The sequence below is a fragment of the Aedes aegypti genome, chromosome 3 (genome assembly GCF_002204515.2).
Source record: "Aedes aegypti strain LVP_AGWG chromosome 3, AaegL5.0 Primary Assembly, whole genome shotgun sequence".
NCBI classification, from domain to species: Eukaryota; Metazoa; Arthropoda; class Insecta; order Diptera; family Culicidae; genus Aedes; species Aedes aegypti.
The window spans coordinates 92,726,610-92,746,512 of NC_035109.1; the positions used below are offsets into that span (position 1 = coordinate 92,726,610).

Here is a 19,903-nt window from a genome sequence, read left to right on the forward strand (position 1 = left end):
TGGACACCCTGCATTAGTAATTAGAGAGTCCACCAGTATGTCATTGGAGGATGTTAGGAGTACGTCCTTGCATTCAAAACAGGAATTCCTTTAGGGATTCCTCCAAGAATTCCGTCAGCAATTCTACCAGAAATTCCTTCAAAAATTTTGCTAGCATTTTCTCTAAGGATTTTTACTAAAAGTCCACTAATTAATTTTTACAGAGATTTCTCTAAGGATTGCCCCAGAGGTTCTTCCATTGTATTCATCTGGAATTCGATCATGTAAATTTCCAGGATTTCCATTAGGAAAACCTCCAAGAATTTCAGCTGAAATTCTCATATGGATTTCACTAGAAATTCATTCAGAAACTCCACCAATATTTTTTCCGGTGATTCTACCGGGAATTCAAAACATCCTCCAGAGTTTCTTCCGAAACATTCTGGAAAAAATCCTCCTAACATTCCACTAGTAATTCCATCAGAGACTTCATATTAGTTTTTCTAATTATTTCACCAGTTTTCAAGGAATCTCCCCACGAGTTGTTCCAGAGTTAACACTGGGAATATCAACAGAGTTTTCCAGAAAATCCACCAGAGTTGTGTCAGAAAATATTTCAATGTTTTTACCAGGATTTCTATTCTTAGAATTTATTCAGGGTTATCTTAAATTTCTCCAGGGAATCAATCAAAAAAATTCCAAAGAGCCCACAAGATTTTTTCTGAAAATCCACAAATATTTCAGCGAGAGAATCCACCAGGAATTCCACGAAGGATTGAACTATAGTAGAATTTATATATTTATATATTCTCAACTCTAGGTATTCAAACAGAATGCTACAAAATACAGGAAGCTTCTACAAAATTCTATTCATCCAGGGATTGCACTGATATTTACTCCGAGGATTAAACAAAGCATTTCTCTGGATGCCTCCAGGTTGAATCCCTGAAGAAATCTGGAAGAGTTTTTGAAAAAATCCATGGAGCAATGTCTTGAGAAATCCTTGGAAGAAATCTCTGAAAGGCTTCTATCGAGAAGCTCTGAAAGGATTCTTCCGAGAAACTCAGGAAGGCTTCTCCCGAGATGTTCTGGAATGCTTCTCTTGAGAAGCTCGGGAAGGCTTCTCTCGAGAAGCTTTTAAAGGCTTTACTCGGAAAGCTCTGAAAGGCTTCTTCCAGAAGTTCTAAAATGCTTCTTGCGAGAAGCTTCGGAAGGCTTTGCCAGGCTCCAAAAAGCACATCACAAATATTTGCGTGAGAGAATCTACCAGCAATTCCGCGAAGGATTGAACTATAAATTCTTCATTTCTCTACTCTAGGTATTCCATCTGAATCCCTGAAGCTGTTCATAAAGGATTCTCTAAGATAATTATTGGGTTCCTTTGAAAGAGTAAGAAATATTGAAAGGAATTGATGGATAAATCCTCGGAGGAATTTCTGGTAGATCCTTGAAGAAATTCCTGAAGAAATCCCAGGACAAATGTCTCGTAGGGTTCCCTCGGGGATACCAGAAAGAATCTTTGAAGGAAACACTGGAGGATTTTTTTTTTGCTTATAGAGACTTTCCCGTTCTATGCCATTCGTCTCTTTCGCTGGAGGAATTTGTAAAACAATTTATTGAAGATTCCCTAGAAGAATTCCCGGAGGATAACGTGGGGGAACCTCTCAAAAAATCGCAGGCAGAATCTAAAGGAATTCATGGAGAAATCTCATGGTGTAAGTTTTAGTGAATTCTTTTGCAGAATTTCTGGTGGAATCACTGAGCGCATCCTGGTGGAATCCCTGGAGGAATTTTTTGATGAATCCTTGGAGAAATTCTGGGTAGAATCACTGTTAGAATTCCTGGAGTAAATCTCGGCATGTATTTCTGTAGGAATCTTTGAAGGAATTTCTAGAAAAAAAATCGTGTGAGAATCCATGAAGCAATTCCTGGAAGAATGTTTGGATTAATCACTGAATTTTTGGAGGAATCAGTTGAGGAATTTCTAAGGAAATCAATCTAAGGAAGTAATTGAGTAATGCCTGCAGAACTGTTTAGGAAATCCTAAAAAAATCCCTGGAGGTATTACTGGTTGAAATTTTAAAAAAGTTCTAACTGCAATTCTAGGGAAATTTATGGAAGAATTACTAGGTGAAAACCAAGATGACATCTTTGAGAAGTTTCTGAAAGAATCTTCGAAACTCCTAGTAGAATCTTGGAAGAATACCTTAGGAAGTCCGCTGAAGAATCATTGTTGAAATGCGACTTTTGAAACAGCTTTTAATATATACAGCTGGGTACAGACAAACACCAACATTTGGCAACACTGCCATTGCACCTTTTCAATACTACATCGATATTCATTCTGGTTTTCATTTCTCGGAGCTGCTATCGCCCGGCTCTCTCGCTCTCGATCCTCTAGTATTAGCCACAGCAGGTTTGTGTTGTGTGCTCTGCAATGATTTTCGTCAAACAAAAATTTCTTCCCATCAGCATACGGAGGCCCTAGGAGCTTTACTACAAAGTCGAGAGCTGGCTAATACGTGACGACGCTCGGATGTTGTTCTGTGATGTTCTGCGTGTCGAGCGGTACGGTTGCTAGACGGACGGATCGTGAGTGCGGAATTGTACGATCATTGAACAAGGTAGATCCGAGAGACAGGGGCCGGAGGAAAAGACAGGCCACCGCAAAGAAGAATTATTAGCCGGAGCTAGAAGAACCAGTTTTTCAGTTCTTTCTCTTCGGAATGGAGAAGTCCATTGGCAGCAGCAGCAGCAACAAGAGTCCCAGTCAGTGTAGTGACCATTCTGGTGAAATCATTACGACGACTGTAGTATTCCAAGCATGATCAAGTGTACCGGGAGAAAAACGGGAAGAATTGTGCAATTGTTTGTGGCAAGTGTGACGGGATGAGCGGAAAAAAATGTTCAGACGTGCCAGCGAATGTCTCCCGTGTGATACAGTTAGAAATGGCAAAATGTGAACCATCAACCGAATCAGGAGACACCGAGTTGTGAAAGAAAACGATACAGGCGCAGCAGCAGTAGCAACAGCAGAATCGCAGAACCAGTTACAGTGTGCGGTGGAATTAAATGAGAGGAATTTTTGGTGATTCATTTAAAGGTACATATTGGAAGTGCAGCAAATATATTCTACTTTATTGTTTACTTTCAAACAGTTCTACAGTATTACACTGCATTATGAACTTTCGTCCAGCCAACACAAAAATTGTTACTAGCGCAACCTAGAGAATGAATTCCCAATCAATTTTGTCACCGCCACATAGTCCTTGATCTGCTGAACAACTTTGCCGAAGACACCATCGTTCTAGCTTATCAAAATCTACAGGTAGACTTATTGCGAGTCAATTTCCGCAAGACAGTTAAAAGCACTTTAACTTGCTGTTCAGTGCATTAAAATGGCAAATAGGTAGCTCCATTAAAGTATTTGGCAGCTTTTGAAGCTCCATTTGAAACTTTGGAAGGATTCTACCAGAAGCTCTAGACGGCTTTTACCAGAAACTCTGGAAAGTTTCCACCAGAAGCCCTTGAAGGCTTCATCCAGACTTCAGGACTTCTTCCACCAGAAGCTCTGGAAGGCTTTCCCTAGAAGCTCTTGAAGGCTTCCCCCACATGCTCTGGAAAACTTCCTCACAAGCTTTGTAAGACTTCCACTAGAAGCTATGGAAGGCTTCCACCAGAAGCTCTGGAAGATTTACACCAGAAGCTCTGGAAGACTTCTACCGAAAACTCTGATAGGCTTCCACCAGAAGCTCAGGAAGCCTTCCACCAGAAACTCTGGAAGCCGTCCATCAGAAAGGTATCACCAGAAGCTCTGGAAGGCTTCCACTAGAAACTCTGGAAGGTTCCACCAGTAGCTCTGGAAGATTTCCATCAGAAGCTCTGAAAGGTTTTCCCCGAGAAGCTCTGGAAGACTTTCCCCGAGAAGCTCTGGAAGGCTTCTCCCGCGAATCTCTAGAAGATTTCTCCTGAGAAGCTCTGAAAAGCTTTTTCCGAGAAGCTCCGAATGGCTTCTCCCGAGAAGTTCTGAATGGCTTCTCCCGAGAAGCTCTGAAACGCTTCTCCTGAGAAGCTCTGAAAGGCTTCTCCCGAGAAGCTCTGAAAGGCTTCTCCTGAGAAGCTCTGGAAAACTTACCCCGATTGAAAGGTTTCTTCCGAGAAGCTCCGAAAGGCTTCTCCCGAGAATCTCTGAAAGGCTTCTCCCGAGAAGCTCTTAAAGGCTTCTCCTGAGAAACTCTGAAAGGTTTCTCCTGAGAAGCTCTGAAAGGTTTCTCCTAAGAAGCTCTGAAAGGCTTCTCCTGAGATGCTCTGAAAGGCTTCTCCCGAAATGCTCTGGAACGCTTTTTTTCAGAAGTTCTAAAAGGCTTCTCCCAAGAAGCTCTGAAAAGCTTCTTTCGAGAAGCACTGGAAAGCTTATCCAAGAAGCTCTGTAAGGCTTCTCCGAGAAGCTCTGAAAGGCTCTTTTGAGGAGCTCTGAAGGCTTCTCCGATAAACTATGAAAGGCTTCTCACTAAAAGCTCTGAAACGCTTCTCCAGAGAAGCTTTGACAGGCTTCTCCGGAGATGCTCTGAAAGGCTTCTCTCGAGAACCTCTAAAAGGTTTCTTCTCAGACTCTGAAAGGCTTCTCCCGAGAAGATCTGAAAGGCTTTCCCCGAGAAGCTTCCACCAGAAGCCCTAGAAATCTTCCCACCATAAGCTCTGTAAGGCTTCTCCCGAGAAGTTCTGAAAGTCTTCCATCAGCAGTTTTGAAATGCTTCTCACGAGAAACGCAGGAAAGCTTCTCCCGAGAAGCTCAGGAAGGCGTCCTCCGAGAAGCTTTAAAAGGCTTCTCCCGAGAAGCTCTGGAAAGCTTCCAGCAGAAGCTCTTGAAATCTTCCACGAGAAGCCCTGGAAGGCTTCCATCAGAAGCTCTAGAGGACTTCTCCCGAGAAGCTCTGAAAGGCTTTCCCGAGAAGCACCTAAAATACACCACCAGAAGCGCTAAAACGCGTCCTCCGAGAAATTCTAAAAGGCTTCTCCCGGAAAGCGCTGAAAGCCATTGCCCGAGAAGCTTCTCCTAAAAAGCACTGAAATGCGTCTCTCTTGAAGCTCTGAAAGGCTTCTCCGAGAAGCTCTGAAAAATTTCCATCAGAGGCTCTAAAAATCTTATCCCGAGAAGCTCTAAAAGGCTTCTCCCGAGAAACTCTTAGGGGCATCTTCCAGAAGTTCTGAAAGGCTTAATAAATCTTTTGTCAGTAGCTTATCAATTATGTCCCGACCTGTCCCGACTAGTAGCAGTAAAAACGTCAAATTTTTGCTTCACACCCTGTACTCCCGGAGAACCGGGTCCAAATGCGAGTGAGAGAGCAAGCGACCAGCGAAAAACGCAAAACCTGTGCCTCCAGCCAGTCAGTCAATTCAGTTCAGTCGTTCGGACGACGACGACGACAACGAGCTCGCTGTAACAGACGGGTCGCAGCGTACTTGCGTGTATCTCTGCGAGGGTCTTTGTGTGAGTGCGGTCCCCTTTGATTTGTGTACAGTGTAAGGTGTTGTAGTACGCGGGGAGCAGTTTAGGTAAATAGCCTGAATCTAAATCAATGAATCGTATAGTAAAGTGCTGCCGGAGTTGTTGTTTTTGTAATTTTTTTTTATTTTCGTTGGCCGTTTCATTCGCTTCTCTGTGCTACTCTTTTCGGGGTTGAATACTCTCGCACTGCCAGAGACCAGACCGTCTCTCGTAAAATCGAGATCGCGCGTTGACACGGCGGCGCGGTGCCAGTGTAGAGAGTTTCATCGTCACGGTAAGCCTAGAACCGTTGTTAACGAAAACAAATGATTATTAATTCTGAACTAGCCATTCGAAAGATATCCTGGCATTCTATCCGTGAATTTAAGGGATCGAGGGATACGAAGTTATATATCAAAGTATATTTTCATTTTTTAGAAAAGTGCACAATTTACTGTTCAAAAACAAATCAAATCTCAATTACTTTTTCAAATTGACGTAAGTAACTTTCATACGGTTTTGAAAAAAATAATTGAGAAGAATAAAAACTTTTCTTCTAAAACCATCTGAAAATTAATTCTCTTCTTAATTCAGCTTAAGCTTTGCATGCATTCAGCTCGCATCCAAACATTAGGGATTTCAAAATATGTTCTCATTAAAACTTGGTAACAAAATGATACACCGTTTTCTTCAATTACTTACGACGTTTTATACCAGTATAAGATTGACTTAAGTAACCACCAACCCGCTAATTCGTCTCTTTTTGCTTATAGGACATTATACGGCTAATATAGGGCAAGTCAGCTGCATAATAGCACTATATTAGCACGTTGGTGTTAGTGTTTTGTTTTGATTCGTACTCACGTTGCTCTGTATCTCCATATAACGGAGCGGTGTTAAGCAGGTTGACAATCTTACTTACGTCGTTTTGTAAATTCGGTACCGTTAAGTCACCAGTCACCGTGCGGCCTCCATTCACCGTGCACATATACAAATTCCTACAGAATATTCATACAGTTTTCACAAATTATTCTTTTGTCAGCAAAATAAGGTAAAACTGATGAAATGAAGTAGTTTTTGTCACAAAGCATTTTGAAAAACCTAGTTTATGTAGTCAATGTCATGTGAATTCTGTTTGATAATGAGATTGTTTAACACTCTTAGTAGAAACGCCAAAAATTCACATTTTTCATTTTAACGACAGAGTATGAAATTTTTCAAAATTCTAACAAGTTTTCACTGTGGATACTATTAGCAAGATGTATTTCATCGTATGACCAATGAGATTTTATGCAAATTAGTATTTTTATTGTATTTCAGTCGAAACACAAATGCACGGTGAATGGATCCTTTTCAATATATATGGTTCCTATTACCGTGCATTAGTGTGAAGGCATGAAATTATTCGGTAATATTAGATTTATTGTTATGTCGTCATTAAACTACTTCATATTTACTTTTTGAGTGAAGAAGTAATGGTTTGGACAATACAGTCAAACCTCTTATAACGATTTTAATGAAAAAATAATTATTTAGCCAATTTTTTAATTTTTTATGGTTTTTATTGTAAATGAAGATTTGAGTAGTCTTAAAAATGAGTGCGCACACTACTAGCAACATAGTTTCTCCATCAACAACGTTTCTTCAAGATACAAAATTAAATCATGACGAAAACTGTACGCACGGTGAATGGTGCACTAGGGTGCACGGTAAATGGTGACATAGAACGGTACGAGGCGACCTTAACATGACATTTTCAAACATAATATTTGAGTAATTTTTTGTTATGCATCACTAGTTTTAGATTTTTCCCTGGATTATTATATAATTTCACGCTACGTAGTGGTATTCTAGTACGCTTCAAATTATTTGGAAAAGTTATATAATTTTTTGAAGTGCAAATTTTTCTTAAATGCACGGTGAATGGTAGCTTGACGTTAATTAAGCTTTTTTTAAAGTGAAAACCCAGTAAATTCAGTATTTTGATTACTTTTTTGAGGAACAACCATCAGATTTATATTAATATTCGAAAGATGTGATATCCAAGCATCTTTCCTGTATCACCAGCAGAAAAGCAATATCTTTTTGATTGGCACTCGGCATTTCAAAGTTATAGTGATCAAGCACTTTCTCTGAAAATTTGACAATATTGTATCGGAGGAAAGAAAAATCACAGTGGTTTGTTATGTTTTATATCTTAAATTGTTTGTTTTAACTGTTTTACCGAATGCGTTAGTTGTTTTCGTCTATCCGATGACCGAAATGCTGACGAAGATTAAATATATTTTTTTTATTAACGTAATAAAAGTAATCCATTTCAAATATACACACAGCCCACAAAAATAATTAACGACTGTCTAAATAAAACATGCAACTCTGAACTAAAATTGCATATTTTTTGAACATATACTTTTCTTTGATTCTTCTACTTATGTTGAGCTCTTCAATTTTTCCACCGGAAAAAAGCGACCAAAATATAGCTTTGAATTAAAGAAAAAACTGAAAACATGTCAATTCTATCCTACTTGTTTCAAGGATTCCGTCCGATGCTTTTCAAGAATTTTCTTAAGAAAATCCTGCAGGATATTATCCAGAGTTTCTATTGATGATTTTTCAATAATTAACTTTGATAGAAAATCCACCAAATCAGAAGTTCATTCAGAAAAAAAAAGGAATTTCCGCAGAAGTTTTATAATATTTAAAAAAAAAAAAACCACTCGGTTTTTTGCGGTAATTTCCCCAATAATTTTAAAAAGTTCAGAAAAGTTCGTGTTTGAATTCTTAAAGAAATCCTGTACGACAATTTTGAAATTATAAGAACTCCCACTTAATATAAATAAATTCTTGGAGATGTACTAATCAGAATGAGCATGAGCATGAGCATTAGTGGGTTAGTGGGATAAGGTAGAGATCTGGGAGTCACCAATGTTTGGTGATGCGATCCATACATAATATAATCACGCCTAACCAGATTCGCGATATTATTCGATACTCGCATGTACGCCAAACAAGTGTTCATCACTCGATCCCGCAAGAGCAAACGACGCGATCAATAGATCAAACACTACTAACGATCCGCAGCGCTTTTTCAATTCCCTACGCGAACGACGCGCGTGACATGTTCGATCCTGCCCTCATCGCCCGCCCCCACAGGAGCAAGCATCAAGGTCGAAGGATCAAACACTACTCGGGAGATTTACTAATCAGAATCTTATAGAAATACTAGTTGACAATCCATGGATTCTTTCCTGAAGAAAATAGAACATTCCTCTAAAAAATCCAAAAGTATCTTTAGAGGGAGTAATTTCCAGGTTGAGTTCTAGCGTAACATTTGAAAAGGGATGTAGAAAAAGCTCGATTTTTCATTGTTCATATCAATTTGTACGTAAATTCATTTTGTGGGAGCCGTTGAACCCCCGTCGACGATAATAATTCTAAATCAACTGGTCTACAATGATGAATGTCTTGTTTCAATTTTTATGAGATGGATTCAGAATTCATGTTGATGCCAAATTGCGTCATGATAAACTTTTTGAATATTATTTGGAGTTCGACTAAAAATCAGACTCCTGTAAAAGATCTTACCGAACATCAACAGTCCGCAATAAATCTTGAGAGGAATCTGCTAAAACCCTGATATGAAGTTCAAAAGGTTTTTGCCAATCTTCTGTTATCTTGACATGAATTCATCTAGGAATTCTTCAAATAATTTGTTATTCGGATTTCGAGGAAATTCCACAACGTTATTGATTTTACATATTCGCCAGGAATTCCATCTCCTTTTTTTCACTGTTTTCTTTAGACTGTTCAACTATTTTCTTTGAAAACCATTCCAATAATTTATTCAAGAAATCGTTTATGAAAGTAGTTTGAGTAGTTATGTTTCGAATCCTCAACAATATCTCAAAATATGTTTCTGTTTTTCTGTCTCTCCAAATTTGTCCAAAAGTTTCAACCAATCCATTTTCCTTAAATTTTCTCTGGAAATCTTTGATGAAATGCTGATTGGGCTTCTCCAAGGAAGTTTGCAAAGTTCTTCAGATAATTTGAATTTTGTTTAGGAATTTTGCTTGCATTCCTTCTCAGATTATTCTAGAAGTTTACCTTTACCAACACATAAAAAATCATATGAATATTTCTACAAGAATTTCTTTGGGATTCCATCACTTGGGGTTCATTGAGATTTTCCAAGAATTTCTCAAACAGAATTCTTTCTTCACAGTTATTTTAAGCATTTCTTAAATAGTTCGTCAAAACTTATTTTGAAGAATTTACCCAGAGTATCTCAGGTGTTTTGTTTTAAATTCCTCCAGATATTATAATAAAGCTTATCTAAAACATCTCGCATTGATATCATCCGGATAATTTGATTTCCCTATATTTTTTCTCAAAATTCCTCCAAATACTGAAACCGGAGCTCTTCCAAGGATATATTAGAAAACAGTTCAATGCTTTCTTTGGGCTCTATTTTTATAATTATAATTGATCTATAAATGTCTCTAAGAACACTACCAAAAATATTCTGTTGAATCCAAAGGAAGGTTCTCATGATATTACTTCTTGGATTCCATATTTTTTTGTAAAATATATTCTAGAATTTATGCTACTTTCATTGGAAGACTTCCTGAAAAAATTTCTGAAATATTTAAAAGAAATTTCAAAATAAGTTGTCAGAATCTTAAAAATTAAAAATCTTTGTAAAAATTAGGAATCTTTGTAAAACTCTGGAGGAATCATTTGAATTATGCTTAAAGGAAAGTTAAGAAGAGCTCCTGAAAAAATAACTGTTAGGAGTTTCTTTTGAAATATTCCCATAGAAGCGCTTATATCTCTGGGAATTTTGGCCATCGAAGAGCAGCGTCGGGACATGTAAAAAAAATATTTTCACGTTCTCTATTGAAGATTTAACATTGCCAACTATACAGTAAACAAACAACAGTATGATAAAGTCAGGCTCATCAATTATATTCTTTCCAGAGGGCGATGAAATTCACAAATTTCAAATGGCATTTGAAGACCCTGTCGAAGAGTAATTCTTGATTCGTGGAGTAGTTGTTTGTGTTGAGTCTGTATGAATTCTTAAATGTATGAGATTCTCAACAAAACCATCGGAGAAATGCTTAGATGTCTTTCAAATCCCTCCAAAAGAGATGATGGAAGAATCCTTGATAGAATTCTGGTACATATATGACAGATTCCCCGTTGAAATAATTGTAGAAATATCTCAGTTTAAAATCTAACAATGTTGTAACAATGTTGAATTAAGCCCTGAAATTGACACAGATATTATCTCTGAAACAATCCCTTGAGGAATTATGAGTGTAATTTACGAGGACAATTAACATAAAATAATCGAGGGAATCTGTTGATAAATTGAAGGTTTTATTAGTGGAACTCTTAAAAACCACTTGGAGAAATCCAAGAAAAATTACTTGAGAAATGTTTAAATTAGTTTGGAGATGAATCTTTGCAATCAGTTTTAGTGTAAAATTCTTCAATTAATGCCTAGTGTTTTCTTTAAGTTTTAAGAATACACAACCAAAGTAAAAACTAAAATCAAATCTGGAAGAAATCTCTACAGGAATCGCTAGTCATTTTCTCAAGAAATTTCTGATGGATGCATTAGAGGAATTTTTCGAAAAGCTGGGATTCCTGCAAAAAATCGGGAATTATGGTTTATCCTTGGAGGAATTTTATGGACTTGTTACTTATATCCTGGAAAGCGCAAAATTGCCGGTTATTATGATCTCTACCTATCGAATTTTCAAACTTTTCTCAATCTATAATTTTACAACTCGTAATAGACATGTTGCTAAAAAAACAAATTGGACCAAGATGTGTTTTTGACTCCACGTTGCTAATTTCTAATTAAAAGGAGGATGGACGTCCTTCATCGACCAACGTTCTATGAAAAAATGGTGCAAAAATTACGCATAACGATCGCTTTTGTGTCAAATTTCCGTCCCCCTGACTGAAATCCCTGCTACGCCCATGCTCCCGCAGGCATTCAAAACTTATTTTTGGAGGTACTTTTATTTGAATCTCACAAGGATCTTTCTGATAATGGAGGTGTCCTATCCCATCCCAATAGCTTAACTGTACATAAAAAGTCTTAACTCTCAGTTACGCCGACCATCAAAATCAGAATAACCCTTGCTTACATTATTACCATTTTTTTTTCAATGTTTAGCCATCATATTTCGTTTGTTAACCGGCATAGCGGTCTTTTTTGCTCAAAGGAGCAATGAAAATTGGATGAATAGGTACCGTAAGGGAACGAGCGGGAACGGCGAGAGCCATTATATTGTGTTTTTCTCTCATAATCGTTAGATTTTGTTGAAGAAAATTTATGAAAATCACTTTAACATTCATTAAAATTAACAAATTGCAAACGGGCCTAACTGGAACTATTTTAATCAAAAGGCCAAACTAGGGGGTCTAACTGAAACCGTGTACAATCAAAGGGCCTAACTGGAACTATGTTTGACCAAAGGGCCAACCTGGAGGGTCCTATCTGAAACCATGTTCAATCAAAGGGCCAAACTAAAAGGCCTTACTGGTTTGAGGACTTGTAAAGGGACTAAGCAGCGGATGATGGTTATTAACCACTAAGCATTTGAATAAGCAGCCCAGCAAACTGCTTACAACATTTGAGATGCTTTCTGTCATATCAAAGCAGTTTGATTGCTTAGCCGTTTCAAATCAGCAGAAGCACTGCTGTTTAAAATCAATCTGTTCTTAAAAAGCATGTTCACTGCAAGAGCTTATGTTTGTTATGAGCAACCAAGATGCTTGTTTGATGCTATACAACTGCCAAAAAAGAGGAGTAAAGCATATATGTTACGATTTGACAAAGCGTTTCGTCTCTATCAGATCTATCGCTCTTTCGTGTGTATGTTGTTTCGGTAACCTGACATAATGGTGCACGGCTATGATGCGAGAAGAGATTTCACAACCCAGCAGAATACCGAAAAAAACATCAACAATTACGTTGCCGCGAATGGTTCTCGAGTTCTGGAAGAAATTAGCTCATGTGGGATTTGTACCTCCCATGCTCCCATGTTTTCAAAAGATTTACGCTAAGAATAAATATTATCATTTTACGAGGGTAGCAACATATTATAATTTGAATTAACTCGTACAAAACACTACGGATAAAATCCACTCTCCTCCTTCAGTTTTTTCAATGCATGCCAGTATCGATCATTTTCTAGCTATACAACATTTTTGAACCTCAAAAGGGCTAGCTTATGTAGGGCACAAATTCACCGTTCGTCACCCAACCTTCCATAGCATTTCCTGCTGCGCGAAGCATCGCCATCAAATAACTTACAATCACCAGATTCTCATTACGAATCCCAATCCGGGATCTGAGCAAAAAAAAAAGTCACCACAACAACAACAAGCTTTAACGACAGAAACCATGACACGGGAGAAAGAGAGGAGAGAAGTTCATTATTATGTTTTTTCATCGCTCACTATCAAGGCGTTACACTTTTTTGACAGTTAAATGCAACGTCCCTGAAGGTGTACACGGAGAAATATTTTTACTTAATTTTTGAGTTTACTTTACCCAAAATTAAGTATATCGATTATAGTTTCAACCCAAAATCTCTCGGTTTTCTCTTTCTCCCACACGAATGTTGTCAAAAATAGAGAGAGCTGCATCTACCCAATGGGGGTACTTTGGCCCAATAAGCCAAATTTGGGTAAATGCAACTTTTCTTATGTTTGGGTCGAAAGAACTCAATTTTGCGTTAAATCAACCCAAAATTGAGTATATTTTTCTTATGGAATTAAAGCCAAACTACCTAGTGGGGACCTTGGAAATTTAGCCAAAATTGAGTTATTGGGCTCAACTACGGAATTGCGTTGAAACAACCCAAAATTGAGTTGAATTCCGTCTCCGTGTAGCATTGAAGCAGTCCGTTATTTCGCCAAAACCTGCATTGGGGAAGCACTAACAACAGCTATACGCTTGATGAGCATTTGATGTTTTGCCGTGCCGACGCATATAATGCTGTTTGTATGCTACTTTAAGTGCTCCATGGTTACTTGGGTTATTTAAGATTTTAAACGTTTTTGTCCATATAATAGACTATAACGAGTGTCGAACACAAGTACAAAACAAGTGAATAAGTTAATGGGTTTATGGTATGGTACGGAATCTTCAATCGAGAATTTCGAATTGTTTACGTTTTGCAGATAGACCCTTTTTAAATGTTTCGTGTAGAAAAATTCGTGTAGAAATTTCCCAGGAAGTTTCACATTTTCGTCAGTTTTGAGAATAAAATCGATTATGATGTGTAGTAAAAGTAAATCGGCACTCAACGAGCAAGAAATCATATTGGTTTGAATACTGAGAAATAGGAATTGAAACAATAATCACATCAAATTTTCTCAGAATCAACTATTTGAAGATTGGCCCATTTGATTTGTTGCGCGAGAAATGGTAAAGAAAGCTCTCTGTTAATAACTATGGAAGTGCTTATAAAAACACTGAGAATCAGGCTCTGCTTCAGTCTGGACGTAACGTCAGAAAAAAAGAAGATTAATAGTGAATATTGTTCTGTACTGGATATTTTGTAGTAATAATATTCCTTGAAAGCGGCTCTAAATCTTTAAAACAATATAACTTTCAGTTCTCTCGGACAAACATTTTCAAATTTATTGAGAGCAGGATAGCATATCTTTCGAATGGTGGTGCAGAATTGATAATATTTTTTTCGTTAATCCAGGCTCCAGACACACCGTGATCCATACGCGATAACTGGTGCGGGGGAAGACGACTGAAAAATTCTGACGTTGACGTTTGTATGTGAACTTTTTTTTGCACGTCTCCAGCAACAGCAACAACAGCCATCGTCAATTTAGCTGCTCAGTGTTCGAGTTGAGTGCAGTAGACTGAGAAAACGTCCAAATAATTGTGTGAAAAACAAGTGAAACAGCTTGAGCTCATCCCCCCGGAATGGGATTTGCATTGTATTGCTGCAACAAGCGAAGACAAACTCTTCTAATTCGAAGAAAACGCTGACGACGACGACGACGACTACAGTCGTGGATGGAGGAGGAAAAGGAAGCAATTAGATGCATGAAGTCAGTCAAACGAAACGGGCAACCTGAGCTAGTAGCAGCAGCAGCAACAGTCGAGTCAGATTGATAATAATGGTGTAATACAACAAGGTGAGAACCGAATAGCTGCAGTAAGTAGTAGTAGCTGGCTGTGGGGAGTAAAGCAGAGGCTTGGTCGCGGATTTTTAGAGGTGAACGATTCAATGAACTCCGCTCCGCTCGCTATACACACGGCTTGGAGACGAATCGAGGCGCTCGAAGCTTTTACGTTATTGTGTACGCCGCGTACCTATCGTTGATTTGTGTGGTAAATTTGATGAATGGGGAAGCTAGAAGTTTGACTGGCTGACGTTTGTGTTGGAATTCATTTCAAGATGGATGCGATAAGTATGACCTACGGCAGGTCGTTCGTGTAGTTGGATTCTAGTGGAAAATACATTTGAAAAATTTAATAAACTCTATATAATTCCATAATTTGGCTTTAAGACCAGGCTTCCTTAGCCGAATGGTTAGAGTCCGCGGCTACAAAGCAAAGCCATGCTGAAGGTGTCTGGGTTCGATTCCCGGTCGGTCCAGGAACTTTTCGGAAATGAAATTTGTTTGACTTCCCTGGGCATAGAGTATAATCGTACCTGCCTCACGATATACGAAGGCGAAAATGGTAACTTAGGCAAACAAAGCTCTCAGTTAATAATTGTGAAAGTGCTCATAAGAACACTAAGCTGAGACGCAGGCTCTGTCCCAGTGAGGACGTAATACCAAGAAGAAGAAGAAGAAGAGACCAGGCTAGTAACAGATCTCTTTTTAGAGACTTCGTTGCAAATATGAGTTGACTGTATTTCCTTCCTCCTTGCAAAGAATTCTGATCTGAAATACCTAGTCAGGAATTTATACAAATATAACTTTAAAAAATTTTCAAGATGCTATTTCAGGATTTTCTTCTGTTGTTTTTTCACATATTCCAGTTTTCCACCGATTTTTTTTTTCAATAATTACTCTAGCAGATTTTCCTACAAGAGTTATTCCTAGAAAGTTCTCAAGGATTTATTCCAGAGTATTTGAAGAAATTCGTTATTGGATTTTCCAGAAACCCCTACCAGAAGCTCTTCCAGTTACTCCATCCCTTTTCGTCTTGATTTTATTACAGGAAATGCTCCAGAAATCTTTCAGAAATTATTCCAGGAAATTCCAGGAAATCTATTACCAAGACAGCCTGGTAGTGTCATCCTCAAAACACACCCAAGCCGTTCCCATAGGGGACGTTAGCCATAAGGAAGGACGTTTCAAGTAATACTATTTCATATGGTATGCCCTGTTCAACATCTAATCCAATTTCTCTCGCCGTTCCCTTACGGTACCTATCCATCTAGTATTCATTGCTTTCTTCTCCATGCTCCCTCTTACTTCGAGCAAAATAGACCGATATGCCGATAAACAAATTCAAAAATATCTTCTTCAAATATGGTCTAATTATGAAAATCCTCCAAGACTTCCTCAGAAGCTAGGAAGTTTTTAGAGTTCCGCGCAAGAGTTTATTAGAAATTTCTGCAGACGTTTCATCAGAGATCACTAGAGGATTTGTTTCGGCAATACTTTCCGTTTTTTCCAGGGATATCTCCAACAATTTCTCTCTGGAAAAAAATTTTAGATATATTCTATGAGTACTTTCTCCTTAAATTTCTCGAAAAATTTCTGCTGCACTTTCTAAAGAAATCATGGCATGGCACTCTGAAGTATTTTTTAGAGGTATAGTAATTCTTGAAAAAAACCGAACGACATTCTTAGAGGAATTCCTGGAGTTATTCATGCTGGAGTATCTGTAGTAATTTTTGGGACTGACTTTTAAAAAATCAGTCTAAATTCATTATTTTGAACTCATTTTGCTAAAAAAAAAGTTCGTAGAGAAATGTCTGGCCGAATTCACTGAAAAATAAGTATGAGCTAATTAAAATATCTCTATTTATAATGGAAGGTCTCTAAAGTCTCTATTTTTAAACAAAGAGCTAAAGCCACTTTTTTCAACTCTCCCTGTTCTGAGTCATTGAGCAAATTCTTGAGGCTTGAATCATTGTGCAAATTCTTGAGGAGATTCCTACGAGATTATTCTTCAGTTTCTTCTGGAATATCCTCCACAGAAAAAAATGTTTCATGTAAAATTCAGCGTTAAATCATGCAAATAAAGGGAATGCCAGATTTGTCGCAAATTAGCATTAAGCATTGTGTAAAACTACATCAATTTCATGTAAATTTCATTGTAAACATACTCGATGTAAAAAATGAAATGACATAAATTTGATGGTATTTCAACTTAATAATGCGTCATTCTTCTAAATTTAAGTCCAATGTGATTGTTTTTTGTGATCCGAACAATATCCAGTTCAATGTGATGGAAAATTTCGTCATTTATAACATAAATTTTCGTCATTTTACATGCATGTAGGGCATACATGACATAAATTTAAATGATTTTTAGGTTTTTGGACAAAAGGTGGAAAGACAAAACGCCGAAAGGACAAAAGTTGGAAAGAACAAAAGGTCGAAAACGATTTGCTAGGTTGAAAAAAGATTTTGTCCCTTCGATTTTTTTCTTCGACCTTTTGTCTCGTTTTTCTGTCCTTTTGATCTTTCGTCTTTCGACCTTTTGGCATAGATTCGATTTTTTGTAAGTGTGCACTACTAGGAAAACAATTGAAGTCTCCTTCGTTTATGGAAGGTCTCTTAAGTCTCTTTTTAAAGCAAAGAGGTTTTTAAAGTCACTTTTTTATGTCGCCCTGTAGTGAGCCATTATGCAAATTCTCGAGGATTCAGAGATTCCTATCAGATCATTACACAGCGCAACAAAAATGACATTTTTGCGTGTCTCAAGGATCAAATTATGTGTCTCTAGTAGATTTGGGGTTACTGAATCTGATGCCGTTCTCAGAAATTTCCCAGCACGTCACAATTTTTAGATACAGGTCGCCAAAGTTGCATAAAACATTGGTTTTATTGATGTTTACCTAAAATTTGAAGTACATTTTATCAAACTTTTTTGTGATCTTATCCATCAAGCATGCAAGAGAGGATTTAAACTTTCGTTTTAGATATATTTTAGTTCAAATTTCACGATTAAATTTAGATTCAACCGATTTTTTCAACATGCTTGCAGTCTCCATACAAAATTCTTCGTTTCTCTTATATGGCAAAATACAATACTTTTCTAAACCATCAAAAAATAACATTGCCGCATCAAAAGTATTATAAACTTTGATGATAAGCATTGTTAAACACATAAAGTTTGAATTCTGTGGCAAATTAAGCAAGTAAATTGCCTTGCAAGCTGGCAAACATGCAAGTTGGCTGAAATAGTCAAATTTTGCCTTTTCAACAACCAATATCTCAAAAACTAGACGTGTTATGATATTTCTGTAAACGGCAATGGATTCAGCAACCCTTAATTTAGTAAATAGAGGTATTTTGATGCTGGAGACAAAAACGTGTTCCGCAGTGTTATTTGGTTTCTTCAAGAACTCGCTACGGCTTACCTATTCAGGAGTAGATCTTTTGTGTTCCAGCAATAAATTATGTTGAATTAGATAAGAATTGCTGAAAATCCAAATTCAATACTCAACTGTATTCTTTATGTTCTAAACATAAAGAAATTGTAAATTTTAGATTCATTAGACATGTAAAAAGTGAGCTTACAAGTCGTACAGATTCACCAAAAAGGAACTTCAGGGTTTTTACTCAGGAATACAGTCAAACCCCTCCGTGAAATTCTTTAACAATTTCTCAAGGGATGAGAGATGCTTAGATAGAAACTCTCCAGGGTTTGCTCCACGAAATCCTTCAGTGAACTAAGGCTGATACCTCCAGTAATTTCCACATGGACTACTGTAAATTTAGGAATTCTGTTTTCCTAGGATAGCTTTAAATATTACTAAGATTTTTTTACTGGAAATTGTACAGAAATTGATTCATGGATTGAGGAAATTCGTTTAGGAATTATTCTAGGCAATCCTTCAGAAATTCCTCGAGGTATTCCTGCGTTAACTAAGTTATTATTTCAGCCATCTTCATATGAATTCTTTTAGGAATTGCTCCACGAATTCCTTCCGGTGTTAATGGCATAGCATAGCAATAACGACTGTACAAACCGTGGGTGGCTGTACAATGCTCAGCTCTATTAGTTTTGAGAACTCAATGAATTCCTTCTGGTGATATTTCACGAAATATATTATAAACTCTTCCAGAAAAACAACAATGAACTCGACCTGCTTGAATTTCTTCATAAATTTCCTCCAGAGATGTCTCTAAAGATTTTTCCCTAGAGATAACTCCTTCTGTCTCTTCCTTGCAGAATTCTGAAATAGATTGTTCATGGATTTATGAAAACTTAATTGATGGTTTCACATCAGACAATGCTAATTCCATTATCCCTGTATTTCCTCCAACCATTTATGTATAAAATTCTTCAAGAATTCTGCTCAAAATTTTTCTAAGGATTCGTCCTGAAAATCCTGCATGATACGCAGGCTTCCGAATTCTCACTCACTCTCACGATAATGGATTTATCCCTCACAACAATTTTCAGCGATCAGCTGCCTTGCGATTTTATCCGTCCACAAAACAAAGCGAAAATAGATAATTGCACATTTCCGCAGCTGTGAGAAGTTTGTTTTCTCTTTCTCCGATCCATGGAGATTTTTTCCTGAATCCATCGCCACGAGCAGCAGTTGCTTTTATGCACCAAATTAACCACTTCTTTCGTCAAGTTGGTGTGGTAGCATGGTTAGCGTGCACGCATCGCGGTTGTTTTTAGCAATGTTCTAGGTTCGAATCCCGTCGCCGGCACTAGTTTTTGTTTATCCACATAGTGATAATTCTCGGGAGCAGTTGGTGAGCGAAAATATGATGGAGTGATAATCAAATTATCCACAGAGTGGAGTGATTTTCGGTTATCCTCCATCGTAGCTCCAGGGACAATTAGTGTGAGCGATAAAAGATGTTCACGCGAGGAAGCGAAAAAAGCATTCTCCTTACGTGCGAAAAATCGTAGATTTCGCATCATTGATACGAAAATTCAGAACCCTGATGATACGAGTTTGTTTGGTATCATTTTAATTATTTTAGCAGAATTTCTGGAGAATCATCCAAGACATCCCTAAATGTTCAGAAGTTCCTTAGAAGAGCTGTGCAAGAGTTCTCTCCTGCATTTTTTTTCATGTATTTTACCAGGAGTTTCACATGTGATTACTTTAGAATTTCTTTTGGAAAAACCTCTCAGATCGAGCCCTGGTCTTGCAATAGAATTTGGTTGGCAATTTTCTAGAGAACTTACTTAAAGGAATTCTGCATTAATTCTTTTAGGACATCTTTGGAATT

The 19,903-nt window shown here is 37.6% G+C and overlaps 1 protein-coding gene across 8 annotated transcripts in view; it reads left to right on the forward strand.

Moving 5' to 3' along the window:
- LOC5579293 overlaps positions 1-19,903 on the forward strand; it is a 232,944-nt gene that overhangs the window by 10,726 nt on the left and 202,315 nt on the right. Inside the window, exons 1-2 of one of the 8 annotated variants that reach the window (XM_021855874.1) lie at positions 5,377-5,535; positions 14,312-14,650. The exons of 4 other annotated variants lie outside the window; for them this stretch is intronic. The gene's annotated coding sequence lies outside the window, so the exon portion shown is untranslated. Of the gene's footprint in view, positions 1-2,451; positions 3,083-5,376; positions 5,536-5,744; positions 5,763-14,311; positions 14,651-19,903 lie in introns of those variants that run through there. 3 more of the 8 variants (XM_021855877.1, XM_021855879.1, XM_021855876.1) reach the window with 3 other exon arrangements.